A 16090-nucleotide genomic window follows, 5' to 3' on the forward strand; every position below is an offset into this window, starting at 1 on the left:
GGAAAAGGAAGTTCTTAGTACATCACTCAAATGTTAGCTATTGCTATTGTTCCTATGTCTTTGTTTGAAATAAAATATTTTTGTAATCAGCCTCATTCCTTGTCTGTGAGCCTCCTGGGCAAAGGAGAAGGCTAATTAAAACCTCCGACTGGCCAGTCATTATGTTCTTCTCCATTTTCCCATGAACTGCCAGGATATCAAGAGTAAGGCCTGATAGTTGGTCTGTACTTGACAATGTACAAAGTGCCCACTACATCCACAAAATTCCTGATTGACAGGTGGGGGGAAGAGACTCTGAGGGACAAGAGGACTTACCCTGCCCTAAAACTAGTCCCTTGATCCTACACTCCTAGGGGGTGGCTGAACCCAGACCAGGGCAGGGCAGCTGGGCCCAGCCACCCCTTAGAAAGGAGATCCTGGGCACATGGGATGCCCAGGCGTAAGCCCAGGAGTCTGAGCCAGGCCCGTGAGGAAGCTGGCCTTCATATGAGAGTGGTGGCAGCTGACACCGAGGGGAAACCTGGGCTCGAAGAGAAAGGCATCTCAGATCCTAAGTGGACAATTGTGATAGCACGGGTTCACCGAGCGTCTTTAAACCTGAACTGGCTCACAAAATGAGGTACCCAGGGCTTTTAAAGCTGCCAGAACGTGAAACCACAACTACGCACAGTATGCCTAGAAATGCCGGCAGTTTCTTCAATGATTCCTTTCATATTTATGGAGTGCCTACTGTGTGCCAGGCACTGGGAAAAGTAATAGTGAACAAAACAGACAGGGCTCTGTTCTCATGGCTCTCAGGTCCAGTGACCGAAACGGTGAGTGCCAGATGCCAGAAGACAAGAAGAGGCAAAACACGGCATTGCTGAGGAAACATGAGAGAGGAGAGGCAGGCGGGGTTGGGACTTACGGGGAATCTAGCCTTTGTTGAGAGAAATAATGCCACTCTTTATCTCTTGGGTAGTAGAGACAGGGATGGGCCTGAAAAGGATTTAAGGGTCAAAGCCATTTGCACCTGAGCTCACCCAAACAAACAGTCTTTAGACCTGCCACTCAAAAATGCACCCTTGCTTGGCCCACCATTTTCGAAAACAGAAAACCACTAACTCGGAGGCAGCCTCTGCAGACCAAAGGGCAGGAAGTTGAGTATAGCTGCCAGGAAGCTACCAGGTAAGAGAGAGTCACCTTATCCCGGAGTCCCAAGGCCAACCACCAGGACCACCGGCTATAAAATAGCCCTGAACCCTGGCATCCTCCCTCACCCTGTCCAAACTAGATTGGACTTGAGCTTTAATTCCCACCGGAGGATTAAAAAAAAGCCTGAAAATCCTTTCACTTTCACCAAACCCCAGATCCGAAAGGGACTGAATGCTTGCCTTCCCTCTAGCATTCCTCTTTGCCAATATTCTACTTCTCATGGATGGCATTTCTTGAAAATGCTACCTCCTCCAGGAAGCCTTCCCTCCACTTCTTGGCCAGTTTCTTTATACACCTTCTTTATACATTTGTTTCATCTTCCTATATCTCCATGAGATACACCTGTTTCATTTTCCTGTATCTCCATGAGAGTGCTTAGTCCCTTGTACACTGACTTTCCTCTCATGGCTACTTCCAACTCTCCTTCATAAGGCAAGGGCTGTGGCCCGTCCATGCCAGGGTCAAATATGTGACAAGTATTCATTCAGTGTCAGCTGAATTGGAGTCACTGAATCCCATCTGGTGCAGCTTCAACCAGAACATTTGCAAACTGATATCACGACACATTTACAGGCCTGGTGCTGCCCAAGCTCAAGCACTAGAATAGAGAACCTACACCAAGACCTACCTTACTGGGTTTAAGACTTAACATTCCCTGGTCCTTATCACTGAATATTTAAAAAAAACATATATATATATATATATATATATATATATATATATATATATATATATAAAATTGATTTTTTACAGAGAGGAAGAGAGGGATAGAGAGTTAGAAACATCGATGAGAAAGAATCATCGATCAGCTGCCTCTTGCCTCTTGGTTGGGATGCGCCCGCAACCAAGGTAGATGCCCTTGACTGGAGTCAAACCTGGGACCTTTCAGTCTGCAGGCCGACGCTCTATCCACTGAGCCAAATCGGTTTTGGCTTATCTGAATATTTTAAACATTGTTTCACTCTTCTCCCCCAAATCATTTCACTGTAACTATTGTGCCATGTATTGGCCTGCTCTTATTTCTCTTCACTTTGGCTGTCTTTTCCAAGTAAAGGTGAATAAAAGCTTCCATCCACTGGAATTCATAAATTAGGTTCATTCATATATTAACCTATTGGATTTATTTAACCATTAGAATTTTTTCCTACTCCAGCTGAACAGCACACTTCATAGGTTTTTTAATTGTTTAACAAGGCAGCAAAGGACAAAGATTTTAAAAAGTGAAGATCTAGGCCTGGCTGGAGTGGCTCAGTTGGTTGGATGTCGCTCTGTCTACCAAAGGATTCCTGGTTTGAATCCTGATCAGGGCACATGCCAGATTACAGGCTCAATCCCCCATTGGGGGGCATGGCATGCAGGAGGCAGCCAATTCATGTTGCCCTCTCACATCAATGTTTCTCTCCTTCCCTCTCTCCCTAAAAATCAATGAACTATTTATTTAAAAATAAATAAATGAACAAAAAGTTTAAAAAATAAAGTATCTAAATTAGACATTGGAACTCAAAGAGATAAGGCCTGCTCTGCCATTAGTTTCCTTTGTGACTTCCCGCACATCACATCTGCTCCCTCCACCTTGTTTGTCTGAGGGGGTTGAGCCAGGTATTGAAGTTCCATTTCAGCGAGGAATTGCTAACATGCTATAAACCCAGAGTTCCATGAGGTATCACTAGAAGTTTTGAGAAATTATGTTCTCATGGCAGACAGAGTTAATAACATGCAACTATGCTTTCTTCGAACAGGTCATTGAAGGTAGAGCTCTTGGCACAGGGAATACAAGAGACAATTTAAAAGCTTCAAAATGTTTAGGAACCTGTTTATTTGGCAGGAACCTCTCTTGGGTTTTAGTGGACCTACGCAGAAACTTTTCTTTAAAGCCAAAATGCCCATCATTACTTTATTAGGCAATTGCCTGTTTCCTCATGTAGGCATACTAATACTACCTAGCTCATAGGGTTGGTGTGAGACTTCGTTTAGCCAGTGTATGGAGAGAGTTTGGAGCAGTGTCTGACCCAGTGTAAACAGGATCCAGATGTTTGCTATTATTAATAGTATTTACATTTGTTGTTATTATTATCATTATTTTAGGCATTAAAAACTCTAGAGGGAAGAACAGTTGTATCCCAGGATGAGAAAAGCATGTCCCCCTACAGCAGGGGTGGGAGCCTTTTTTCTGCCAAGGGCCCTTTGGATATTCATAGCATCATTCAGGGGCCACACAAAATTATCAACCTAGCTGAAACCGGTTTGGCTCAGTGGTAGAGCGTCAGTCTGCGGACTGAAGGGTCACAGGTTCGATTCCGGTCAAGGGCATGTACATTGGTTGCGGGCACATCCCCAGTGGGGGGTGTACAGGAGGCAGCTGGTTGATGTTTCTCTTTCATCGACATTTCTAGATCTATCTCTCTCTCCCTTCCTCTCTGTAAAAAAAACAATAAAATATATATATTTTTTAAATTATCAACCTAAAAAATCAGCCTGCTATTAACTCACCCCTAATGCCTTGGCAGGGCCAGACCAAGTGATTTCTTGGGCGGACCATATACAACCCGGAGTCAGACGTTCCCTACTCCTGTACTACAGATTAAGAAGGCTGGGAGTTAACCTAGGACAGAACTACTGCACATGTTTGAAATACAAAAGCCAAAAACAAACAAAACAAAAAAGTGGCCATCCTGGTGTAAATGGTCTTCTGTAGTAAGTTTCTTCACATCTGTTCTTACTTTTCTTGGTCTCGGGTTTCCATGTAAGTCATCTAGGGACAATGCTACTTGATTCAAAAAAACATAGAGGGTAATTAGGTTGCTTTGAAAACTATTTTGGATTCCCTCTCAGAACAAGTACCGTATTTTTCGGACCATAAGATGCACCGGACCATAAGACGCACCAGTTTTTAGAGAAGGGAAATGAAGAAAAAAAGATTCTGAAACAAATAGTGTCCTAAAATATTTTATGTGCATTAAAACCCAACATCACAGTCATAAACACATGTAATCAACCCTGTAAAGTAAACAGCAGCATTTAGAACCATTTTAGAGCCGGGCAAGCACACAGAGACCACACAGAGCCGGGCAAGTAAAAAAACTTTTTTTTAAAAGTATATGTGTAGGCTATATTTGGACCATAAGACGCAGGGACTTTCCCCCCCCCCACTTCTGGGGGGGAAAAAGTGCGTCTTATGGTCCGAAAAATACGGTAATAATGAAACCAGGCTGATCCAGAAACTTAGACCTTCAACACTACAGCTCACAAGCAAACACAACTTTTCTGGAACGATGCATCTCAAACCAACGATAAAGTCAAAGGTGAAAACAGAAGATCACTCCAAGCAAACCTCCCAATACTACACTTGGTTGATATTCAAGGAGGATCACATTTTTTATTGCAAGTGTCCCATATTTAATAATAATAAGTGCAATATTCTATCTTTCTTTCCAAGGTCAAAGACTGGGATGCAGCAGACACTTAAGAATTTTTTTGTTGAGTGAATAAATGGATGAATGAATGGCAGGATGACCACTAATATTTTAGAGAGGAAGGAATGGGTACGGGAACCTGAAGAGTTCATAACAGATAGAGGGAAGACAGGTTTTAATTGTTGTGAAGATAATTTAAATAGTCAAGTACTTAAGCTCCTAGTAATAGATTATTGACTATTATGTTATTCTTACTAAAAAAAAGTTATGAATTAGGAAAATGTCAATGTCATAAAAACAAAGAAAGGCTAGAATATGTCCCAGATGAAAAGATACTTAACAGTGAGTACAATAGATGCTCCTAGACTGGATCCTGCACCAGAGGCAGGGGTGGAGGATGGGGAGGGGACATTATTGGGTCAATTGAGAACATTATTACAATACTTGAATCTACCTCTGTATTACAGCATTAAATTTATTTAAGTTGATAAATGCACTGTGAATATGTATCTATATATATAAAACTCTAATATGCAAATAGACCCAATGGCAGAATAACCGAACAACTGGTCACTATGATGTGTGCTGACCACCAGGGGGCATGTGAAACAAAGCCGGTGTTGGCCACAGTATGATGGTGGAGCAGGTGAGTGGGGGTGCCAGACCAAGGCAGGGTGTCAGTCTCTGTCAACAGGGCAAGCTTCTGGTGGTTACTGAAAATTCTTTGCCCCCATGCACCACAGTCACTGTTGGTGCTGCAGGAGTTGCTGCTCACACCCACTGCCATCACCCAGTGCCAGTTTTGATGGCTCAGGGCTGTCACTGGGTGTGAGCAGCAGCTGCTGGCTCCAATCATTCCTGGGGGCTTCTCTACCTCCCCCTGCTCCTGAGGGGCAATTAGGGCAGCAGCTGATGGTACTGGCTCTGCTCACATCCGCTGCTGGTACTGGCCCCAATTGCTCCACGCTGTTAGCGGATGCTAGTGGTGCTGACACCATCAGTGCATGGGAGTGTTGGCAGTGGGAGCAGGGCTATTGGCAGACAGGGGAACCAGGGAGCCATGGCGGGAGGGGCCGGGTGAGGGTGTAGAGGATGGGCCAAGACCCGCCCCTATGCCCACTGCAGCCTCATGGCCCACAGTTCCTTTCAAGGCGCACAGATTCATGCAATGGGCCCCTAGTTTAGAATAAAAGGCCATAATGTATGCAACTTTCTCTCAAATTATTCAAGTGAGAAAACAATAAAAAATATGGACCAAAATGTTAATAGGTGAATATAAGTAAAAGGTAGACAGTAGGGAGTGCCTTGTATCGTTCTCCCATCTTTTTCTATAAGTTTGAAATTATTCCTGAGAAAAAGGTTAAAAAAGAAGAAAAAAGTACTACACTGAAACTTCAACTAATTCGAAACAGTCCAATCTCCTGCAGATTTTAGACTTTGATTGCTCCCACCACTGTGATAGCTTAGATACCACTTATTACAAAAGTCATTCTACACAGTCAAACTTGTCCCAAAGTCCTTTTTGAAAAGTGGCAGAGAATGAAACAGGAAATAGGCCAGAGCCCTTACAGAGAGGAAAAAATAAATCATCCTTTTTAAGAGTCCTTGCCATGTGGTTTTCCTTCTCCTAAGAAGTCTCCTGGCGGTGGTTTATAATCCATCTGTGATCTGGCCTCTGCCCACCGCGTCCTGGTACCACTCTCCAGCTAACCCTTCCTGCTCCAGACACACGGTCTTCTTTAGGTTCTGCAGACAAGCCAAGCTTCCTACGTTAGAGCACTTGCAGCTGCTATTCTCTCCTCGAGGGATGCTCTTCTCCCTGATCACACGATTGGCCCCTTGTCATTCAGATTTAAAATTAAATGTTACAACTTCAAAGTCACTTTCCCTGATATCCCCACTCAATCCACCTAAATGAGCCGCTCTAGGACAGATAGAGAGCTCAGTGAGTATCACTGAAGGACAAATTGAGTCACGCCTCTATTCATGAGATACCCTGGGGTTTCCTTCTCTTTGGCCTAACTCCCATTGCTTCTATTTTTCATTATGCGGTCACCTATTGCTTCTATTTTCATTATGTGGTCACCTAAAATACTATGGTTGTTTCCGCATTTCTGTTTCCCCACTACATTTTTTTTTAAATATGATTTTGTACAGAGAGGAAGTGAGAGAGACAGAGAGCTAGAAACATCGAAGAGAGAGAGTCATCGATCAGCTGCCTCCTGCACACCCCCCACTGGGGATATGCCCGCAACTAAGGTACATGCCCTTGACCGGAATTGAACCCGGGTCCCCTCAGTCCCCAAGCCGACGCTCTATCCATTGAGCCAAACCGGTCTCGGCATGTTTCCCCACTACATTTTGAGCAGCTTGCAGGAAGAAGCTGTGTCTCCGCTCTCTAATTCCCAGTGCCTTAGAAATGTGTTGAGTTTATAAGGCACCAATCATTCAAAGTAGCAAAGACACAATTACATTGTGTCTTTCACCTTCTCAATACTCAGTGGTAGCAAATAATAACAAGTAAAGCTAATGGAGAGTAAGTGCTTATTTTGACCCAGCCCCCATGAAAAGGGCTTGAAATGTTTTATCTCCTTGAATCTTCATTGCAGCCTTGCTACCTAAGGTACTGCTATTATCCCCACTTTATACATAAAAGAGGTTAAGTTACCTGCCTAAGGGTTCACAGCAGCATAACTTAAATCCAAGTAGTGGATCCCTAACGCCCATGCTTCTATCACTCTAGGACAGCTGGAGAAAACCTGGTGTGCCGCTCATTCTTTCCACTCCCCATTCTGCCAAATCGATCTACCTGTCACCACGTGAACATGCGCACATGTGGTCGCAAGCTGACCTTACCCCAGGGTGTCTGCTCAAGTGCCAGGCGGTGAAGGGCATCTCTGAATGGGTCTATTGTCCACAATAACTCTAACCACCCCACTGGAGTGACCAAAAATCCTCCATTAGGGAGTCATTCTTTAAGCACTGCAAAATCCCAAGTCAAAATGCAAATATCAAAAGGGTTAACTGCTTTCAAACCAAAAAGAATTTTTTTTTATATTTTAAATATATTTTATTGATTTTTCACAGAGAGGAAGAGAGGGGGATAGAGAGTTAGAATCATCAATCAGCTGCCTCTTGCACACCCCCTACTGGGGATGGGCCTACAACCAAGGTACATGCCCTTGACCAGAATCGAACCCAGGACCTTTCAGTCCCTAGGCGGATGCTCTATCCACTAAGCCAAACCGGTCTCAGCCAAACCAAAAAGAGTTTGAAGTGGATTGATTGTTCAGATTATCCAGCAGGGCCCTGAGGAATGAAACCCATCCCCCTACGGTTGTCACAGAACAGAGACGTTTCTAGAAACATCTAGTGGGCATCCTCTTTGAAGACCCAATCAAGGCCAGGTGCCAGGACAAACATTCACATATGTGTAGTAAGGAGGAAAGAGGGAGAGAGTAGCATTGCAGATGGTGTGGAAAACCTCCGTCTTCTGCAAACCGCTGCTTTAGAACCAATCCCACACGGCGGCTCTAAAAAAGTATTCATCCTTAGCAAAGCAAAAGCCACAGAGCAAGGGAGATAGGTGCTTGTTCCAATCAGCTAGAGAATCCGGGTCCTCACCAAACTAGAGACAACAAAGAGCCAGATAAAAGACAACAAACCGGTCATTGTCTAACACGGCAGATGTTCGCACTACACATATAATAACATGACAGCATCAGGGAGGAGGATTTCTAGGCACTTTCCATCCTTGAAAACACTGCTCCTCCCACCCCCACTGCCCTGTTTTAGTACCTGTGCCCTCTGGGGCCCTCCCCTGTCCTCCCCCAATGGCAATGAAGCCGCTTCCACACATGACTGGGTATCTTTAGCCCTGGGCCACTTCAAGTCAGGCCACCTCTGCGGGCTGCCAGGGTGATGTATGAAATCCCTGGAGACGAGAGGAAAAGAGAGGCAGGGAGCCTCCTGCAGTGGCAAACACGGCCATACCCTCATTTCGGTTGGCGGGTAGCAAAGGGCAAGGTCTCTGGGCTGGAGGATCAGGAGACCACGGGGATCCTGGGGACTGGGGGGGCCCTTGGGGACAAGGACCGTTTGTCTCGTTTCTTCAAAACAAAAGGAACAGGACAGCCATCCAAGGCCGTAGTTCCCAAACTTGAGTCATTTGGGTACCACTCTTCACAACGTTCCCATGTTGTCACCCTCCCCCCATATGCTAATTTATCCATCACTCCTCTTTATCTCCGCTAGATGTTTGCATGTAAACACATTCCGTTGAAAAGGAAACTTTATATCGTTGTGAAATCGCTCCTTTGATGGAACAGCTTTTCCTAATACTGAAGAAAACGCATAACCATGTTTGTCCGCGTGCCATCTCAAATCACCACTGTTAACCCCGGAGGTGCCATAACAGGGGCAGCTTTGGGAAGCACACTCCACCCCAGGAGGCCAAGGGGTGGGACTCCGGGCCTGAATAGCATTCCCGCCTCTTCCTCCTAAAGAGGGGGAACCTCGAGGAGCGCATCAGAGTCTGCACAGGTTACACCCCCACCCCTACTCCTACCCAGGTCCTCCGGCTGCACTTTTCCTGTCAAAACAAACTCTGGGGGGAGGGGACGGCGGAGGGCCAGCCGAGTGCCAGGGAAACCCCGGCAACAAACCCTAAACAGACACTGCGGGGCCCGCCTGGCCTTCCCCGAGGCTCGGTTCGCTCACTCCAGCAGGGCCGGGGGGTCGCAGGCGAGAGGGTGTTCCTTTCCCGGAGCCCAGATGGTGGTGGGAAGCGGCTGGCAGAGCGGTCGCTGGCTCGGGCCCAGCGAGATGTACCCAGCGGCCCAGCCGCAGCGATCCGGCCGCCTCCGGGGCCCGACGCCCGCGCCCACCCGGACACCCGTCGTGGCTCCTCGGCGCCCGCGCCCCGCACTCACGCGGGACGGCGGTTCGAGGTCAAACAAGAGGATTGCGATTGCGGGGGGAGCAAGAACCCGGGCTTGATCGCTCTGGCCCTGGCGTCCCAGGACTGAGTTCTCACGTGGGACAAAAAGCTCCGGGCTGCCCCACGCCAACATGTCCCCCCTCCGCCGGCCTGGGCCCAGCACCCCAGAGCCCGCGACCCTCCCCCGGGGTGGATACGCACCGGGCCAGCGCGGAGACAGCGGAGGAGAAGAAAGGCGACTGAGTGAGCCCCGGGGTCAAGGGTCTCCGGGTGTCCCCTCACCCAGCGCACGGCACAAGCACCTGGGAAACTCACCGGCCCAACCACCCCCAGCCTCCCCGACCCCACCCCCCACGCGGTATTTAAAGGGCCGGGACGGACTCTAACGAGGCAGCCACGGCGTGGCCACAACAACACCCGAGAGTGGGGGGGAACAGAACGGGGGAAAGGGGGGGAACCAGGGGACTCCTGGCTCCTCCAGCAAAACTCTGACAGATCTCCCAACTACAAGCCACGTTTGCGCAGGTTCGGATGAAAGGAACTGAGGAGATGCTTGAATTGACTGTGTTTTAGATGCATGGGAAAAGCCACTCCCCCCCGCGTCCTAGAAGTGGTGCAGTCCGGGCGCTCCGAGGGGCGGGGACAAAAGTGTTTACGGAACTGGGGCAGCGGTGCGGCCGAGAGCCGCCAGCGCTGGGGGCGGGGCCTAAGGGGCGGGGCCTGTCAGGGCCTAAGGGGCGGGGCCGAGACGGGTGAGCCAAACTGGGGGCGGAGCGGGGGAGCTGGGGCCGCGGCGAGGGCACAGGCGGCTGGGCTCCTAGAAGCGCCTGAATGACCCCCACCTAAGGGAACCTCGGGTGCGCAGCAGCGTGTGGACATTGCTGCAAGCAAGCTCCTCTGCCGCGGGTGGAACTTTTACTGCCCAGACACCCCTCGTGTAGACGGGCCGATCCAAATGAGGTGCTCCCTGTCACACCGTGGACACAGGGACAGCCCAAAGGATGTGGCTAGTGTGTTTCCACGCGGGTCTGCAACCGACAGTGTCACCCACGTTTGTGTCTCTGCACCTCCACATAAACACGGGTCCAGATTTGCATGTGGCTGGACTAGAGACGATTAACTCCTGGGAGTCACGCCTACCCAGGCTCTCTGGGGAGTAAACTTGTGTGTGTGTGTGTGCAGAAGATAAAGCATCTTACTTCCTCTAGGGTTTTTTGGCAGCACCTAGCTCTGTGTCCGGGAGACGTTTATGTAAATAAGCAGGGCCAGGATGGGCTCTGTGCGGGCAGGCCAGCTGCTCAGCTCTTGTAGGGCATGCTTCAGGGTGTTCAGAAACACCCTTCCTGATTGGAATGGGAGGTTGAGCACAAATATGTGATACCTTAATCAATAAAGAAATTAAAAAAACAACAACAACCTTCCCCCAACCTCACCCATGAAAAACCGCTCTGTCTTTAGCCAGGTATAAATTGGTGTTATTTAGGAGATAGTTTCCTGCAGGGATATAAATGAATTTTATATAGACTGACGTATTTTTATTTAGTGCTGAAATCTTATCTGGATTGTGGAGGCAAAATTGGTTCTGGAAACAAACCAGACAGGCAACATTTTAAAGGAGGGTAGAAAGCCAGTTATCCTGAATGGAATAATTCAGTGTTACAATAGGGACTCGTCTTGGATTCAAACCCTGGCTCTGATAATTACTACCCAGGCAATATGACCAATCAGGGGCCATGACAATGGTAACTGTCTCATTGGGTTCTTGTGAGGAGAAAATGAAATAAAGAATGCAAAGTGGTTAGGGCTGTCGAGAGTAAGCACTCCATGAGTGTTAGTTATTGAAACTATTTGACAAACCACTCTGAACACACTTCTCTGGGGATCTGCATAAAGCTATATTTGTGTCTCCTTACGCCATTCTCTCCTCCCTCCTCTAAAAATATGCCAACTTGATACAAATCAAGAGATTAAAGAGAAAATGCTGTTGCCACCCAGGTCCTTTCAGGCCTTTGTTTATAAAGATTGCTGGAATCAGCAGTCAGGATAACAGACACCTCCAATTTTCAATTCTTGCCCAATAACCACCACACAACCACTATCAACACCCTAAAATCTCCACAATAGAAAGATTAACCAAAAATATCCTTCAAACTTCTGGACACTGTGACAATGACACATTCCATTTTGCTTCCTTTGTTTAGCTTTATAGGAGCTTAAATGTTGTTTTCGCTCTGTTACATAACTTGGAGCAGGTGAGCCTGAGTCAAGAGAGTTGACCATTCTTCCTGGGTGACCCAACTGCTTGACCCTGGGCAGGGCACTTCTTTTAAAACCCACGTATGTAACTCTCAAGACCACAAGGAAGCAATTTTTGTCAAACCAGGTGAGTCAAGTTTCAACATGTTTTGGGTTGAGAACCTTGAGGTGGGAGAGGTTGGGTCACATTAGAGACCCGAGCCAGGGAGAGAAAATTTCCCGGAAACACAAACTTCTGTGAGTTCGACATTAAATAGCTTGTTACCTGGAGATCTTTTGGTCAGTTACCTAACCAACTGCCCTCAGCCTGACTTGGATATAAAAGCCCTTTGAAAAAAAAAAAATATAACCCTAACTGGTTTGGCTCAGTGGATAGAGCATCAGCCTGTGGACTAAAGGGTCCTGGGTTCCGTTCTGGTCAAGGGCATGTACCTTGGTTGCAGGCACATCCCCAGTGGGGGGTGGGGGGCAGGAGGCAGCTGATCGATGTTTCTCTCTCATCGATGTTTCTAACTCTCTCCTCCTCTCCCTTCCTCTCTGTAAAAAAAAATATCAATAAAATATATATTTTTGAAAAAAGAGAAGAAAAGAAAAAATATATAGTGCTGCAAAGTATTAGGCAGTTCCTTTACAAAATGGGCTGTGTATCACATTCTTGCACAGAGAGCTCAGGCAGTCGTAGAATAAAATCCTCATTGCTCAGATTATGTTCAAGACCTTCTTGGGGGGGAGGAGGGGATGTCTGAAAAGGCCACCTCTTTAGGAAATAGAATGATTAACTTTTTATTTTAAGAAGGTATTATCACACCTAATTTTTCTAGCTTTTTGGGGGGGAGGACCACTTAGAGAACTCATGGTAATGCAGCTTGTTTTTTTCCTATAAACCACATCTATTTTAAAATTTGATCTATTGCTTTTGGCAAGTAATTAAGGACAGGTCAAAGTTTTTGCTTAGTAAAGAAAAGTAAATACGAATTTTCTTTTTACACATCCGAGTTTTAACATTTAAGTTAAAAGGAATCCTTGAGAATATATAGAAAAAAAATCTTTAACTGTAGTGTCACTATGGATTTGCAACTTCTCAACCCCTTGACTTGCCTAATGGAGCTGCACATTGTGCTGATCTAGCATAATGTAAGTTGAACTATACTGCGCAGTTGGGAAAGGGTGTGTGGAGCACAGAGAATACTTCAAACTCTGACAGGGACATTGCCCCTATTCTCTGTATGGGAGTTCTGAGGGTTCTCTTCCTGAGTTGACCTCAGTTTCTCTTTATGTTCCAAGCTGCTGACCCTGGACTGGCTTCGTGGATGTATTGTACAACCTGTAAAGCTGCACAAGACTCTACCCTTGGAAAACCCCTAAACTTAAATGCTCTGCTGGTGCAATCTTGATATGCGTAATTTTTTAACAAGGAGACCCACATTTGCATTTTGCATTTGGACCTCACAAATTATGTAGCTGGTCCTGATCTCACCACACAGATGATGAATCTAGTGTTTACAGATGATTATTTTCCTTTAATCTGTCCTCAAATGCAAAGCAATTATTTTATCTAGTTGAAGACACATACATCTGTTTCAACGCTGTAGGCAAAAACACGGGGGTGTATCCCAGGACTCATGGCCCATTGAAGGAACTATCAAGGATAATTTTGATTGCAAATAATTTTGACCTTACACTGTTCCTTTAGAACCTAACCCCTCACATAAGATATGACTCCACTGTAAGTAAGAACATTGGCTAAATGGAACCTCATCTCTCTTTTTCTCCCCTGTTCATTTTAAGGTACTAGGAAAGGTTAAAATTCAGTAAGGGGGGGGGGGGACAATATAAAGTGAAAGAAATAAAAATAATTTGGCTAATACACAAACTAGAAAATGGTCACTGAATGTACAAAATGTAACCACACCTTTTTGGCAGATTTTTGTCATTTTCTTCTTTTTGTCTTGAATATAAGGCAGAATTAGATCACTGACCAGTTTTGAAGTTAATAAAAAAGTTGATACTTGATCAAGTATCCAAAACACCAAAACCAACTTTTCTCTGACTCCACTGAATTGAATTAGTATAAAATTGGAGGTTATTTCTCATTCCACTTGTTTGTATCCTCACACCTAGGACATAGCTCCGATCCTGACCCCTCACATACTAAGAGGAAAAAACATTCTCAGTACCTTCCCTTCACCCTCCACGGGCCCCCTCCACTTACCTGGAAACCACTGTTGTCCCCTAGAAAGCAAAAAAAGAATGAGAACCAGCAGCAGTGGAGACAACTGTGGGCAGGAAGTGGGAGGGGCCAAGCAGAGCTGATGCTCACAGGAGCACCTAGGAGAAGCCAAAGAGATGATTCAGAGCCCTGACCAACACAGTCATGCTCTTTATCCCACCTCTGAGCCATCAGGCAGTCCTTTTCTAAATGCCTTCATAGCTCAATCATGGTTGAATAATTTGATCTTCACTTTAAACATCAATTGGAAAACCAGAGGGGGAAGAGCTCCTAAAATAAAGGGCACAACTTAGAAGACATAAAGGAAAATATTAAGAAAGGTGTCTTCAGGTAGCGTGTTCAACATAAAAAAAACACACACAAAAAAAACACCACGAGTTAGAACAATGATTATGTAGTGATACCATTTATAACTCGAGAAAGAACTTGTACTTGAGAGCACAAATCATGTATTTTATACATGGGAAATGCAGAGAAATGGATGAAAACATTACTCTCCAAACGGTTTAAGAGGCAAGTTGGGAGAAGTTTCTGGTTTAGTTTACATATATGCAAATGGCTTATTTCTTTTCCAGTAAGAATGTATTCATTCAGATGTCACTAATATAATTTCATGGTGCTAATACAACCACATCACTTTTATCATTGTATGTCCTCCTAAATATACCTTAGTGGTGGTGGACCCTTAACACTCACAATAAATAACTTTCCCATCTCTCTTTTATTCATTTTTTTTAAGTCATATAAACAAAAGGAGCTTTTCATGTAAATTACAGAAAGGGATATATTTGCAAAAGATCCTTATTCTATTGTAAAAAGATAAATTAATTTACAATTCTATGGTATGTCAGCATTATTTATGCTGGGTGGGAAAATACTGATTTTTACTTTTTCAGTAGTTTTTCTCAAGCTCAGTTCTTATAACATCAACATGTATGGCATTTGCTTGCATTTTAAAAACACATTTTGCCCAACTGGTGACTTCTAAGAGTTTCCTCCCTTTGATGATAAACTGAACAGGCATTCTTTCCCAAAGTGGCCTAGGACTTTAATTATAGTGACTTTTGAGAATGATAAAGTGGGAACTCTGAATATTCAGATGCCTGTAGTATAGCTGTTAGCTGAGTTCCTTGGGGTTCTAGTGTGAGGTATTGAAGGGAACCAAAATTGTTATTATTTTTTGCCACCCTGAAGCTGCCTTTGGGGGATATTGATTTTAAGTTGTTTATTAAGAAACAAGACTTTAGCCGAAACTGGTTTGGCTCAGTGGTAGAGCGTCAGTCTGCGGACTGAAAGGTCCCAGGTTCGATTCCGGTCAAGGGCATGTACATTGGTTGTGGGCACACCCCCGGTAGGGGGTGTGCAAGAGGCAGCTGGTTGATGTTTCTCTCTCATCTACGTTTCTAGCTCTCTATTTCTCTCCCTTCCTCTCTGTAAAAAATCAATAAAATATACTTAATAAAAAAAGAAAGAAAGAATAAAAGAAAGAAAACGGCAAGGAAAAAAAAAAGAAACAAGACTTTAAAAGAACATTCCACCCTCTCCCTTTTCCTGCCCAAGAGATTCAGACAGAAAAATCTGCTTCAGGAAGGAAATCTTAGGATGTTCACCTTAGCCGAATTTGATTTAAGTAAGGTAAATAGGAGGGCTTCTGACAGGAAACTATTCGTTAGATATCCCTCATGTTCTGTTGTTTCTGAGTTGTCCAGCAAGAACTTCCCTGCTAGGCTGAACTGGTTTGGCTCAGTGGATAGAGCATCGGTCTTTGGACTGAAAGGTCCCAGGTTTGATTCCAGTCAAGGGCATGTACATCGGTTGCAGGCACATTTCCAGTAGGGGATGTGCAAGAGGCAGCTGGTTGATATTTCTCTCTCATTGATCTTTCTAGCTCTCTAACCCTCTCCCTTCCTCTCTGTAAAAAATCAATTTTATATATATATATATATATATATATATATATATATATATATATATGAACTTTCCTGCATGTGTGTCCCACCCTCCCACAACTACCTGCAAATTGCCCGTTCTCACTTCTGAAATCTAATACCCCTCCCT

General features: G+C 45.2%; 1 protein-coding gene across 4 annotated transcripts in view; it reads right to left on the reverse strand.

Annotated features, from left to right (window-relative positions):
* Positions 1-9905, reverse strand: part of TCP11L2 (t-complex 11 like 2) — a 40204-nt gene extending 30299 nt beyond the window's left edge. For all 4 annotated transcript variants that reach the window (XM_036454842.2, XM_036454841.2, XM_045587560.1 and 1 more), the window contains exon 1: positions 9748-9905. The gene's annotated coding sequence lies outside the window, so the exon portion shown is untranslated. The remainder of the gene's footprint in view (positions 1-9747) is intronic.
* Positions 9906-16090: the final 6185 nt, after the last annotated feature.

This window comes from Pipistrellus kuhlii, unplaced genomic scaffold (genome assembly GCF_014108245.1).
Source record: "Pipistrellus kuhlii isolate mPipKuh1 unplaced genomic scaffold, mPipKuh1.p scaffold_m20_p_3, whole genome shotgun sequence".
NCBI lineage: Eukaryota > Metazoa > Chordata > Mammalia > Chiroptera > Vespertilionidae > Pipistrellus > Pipistrellus kuhlii.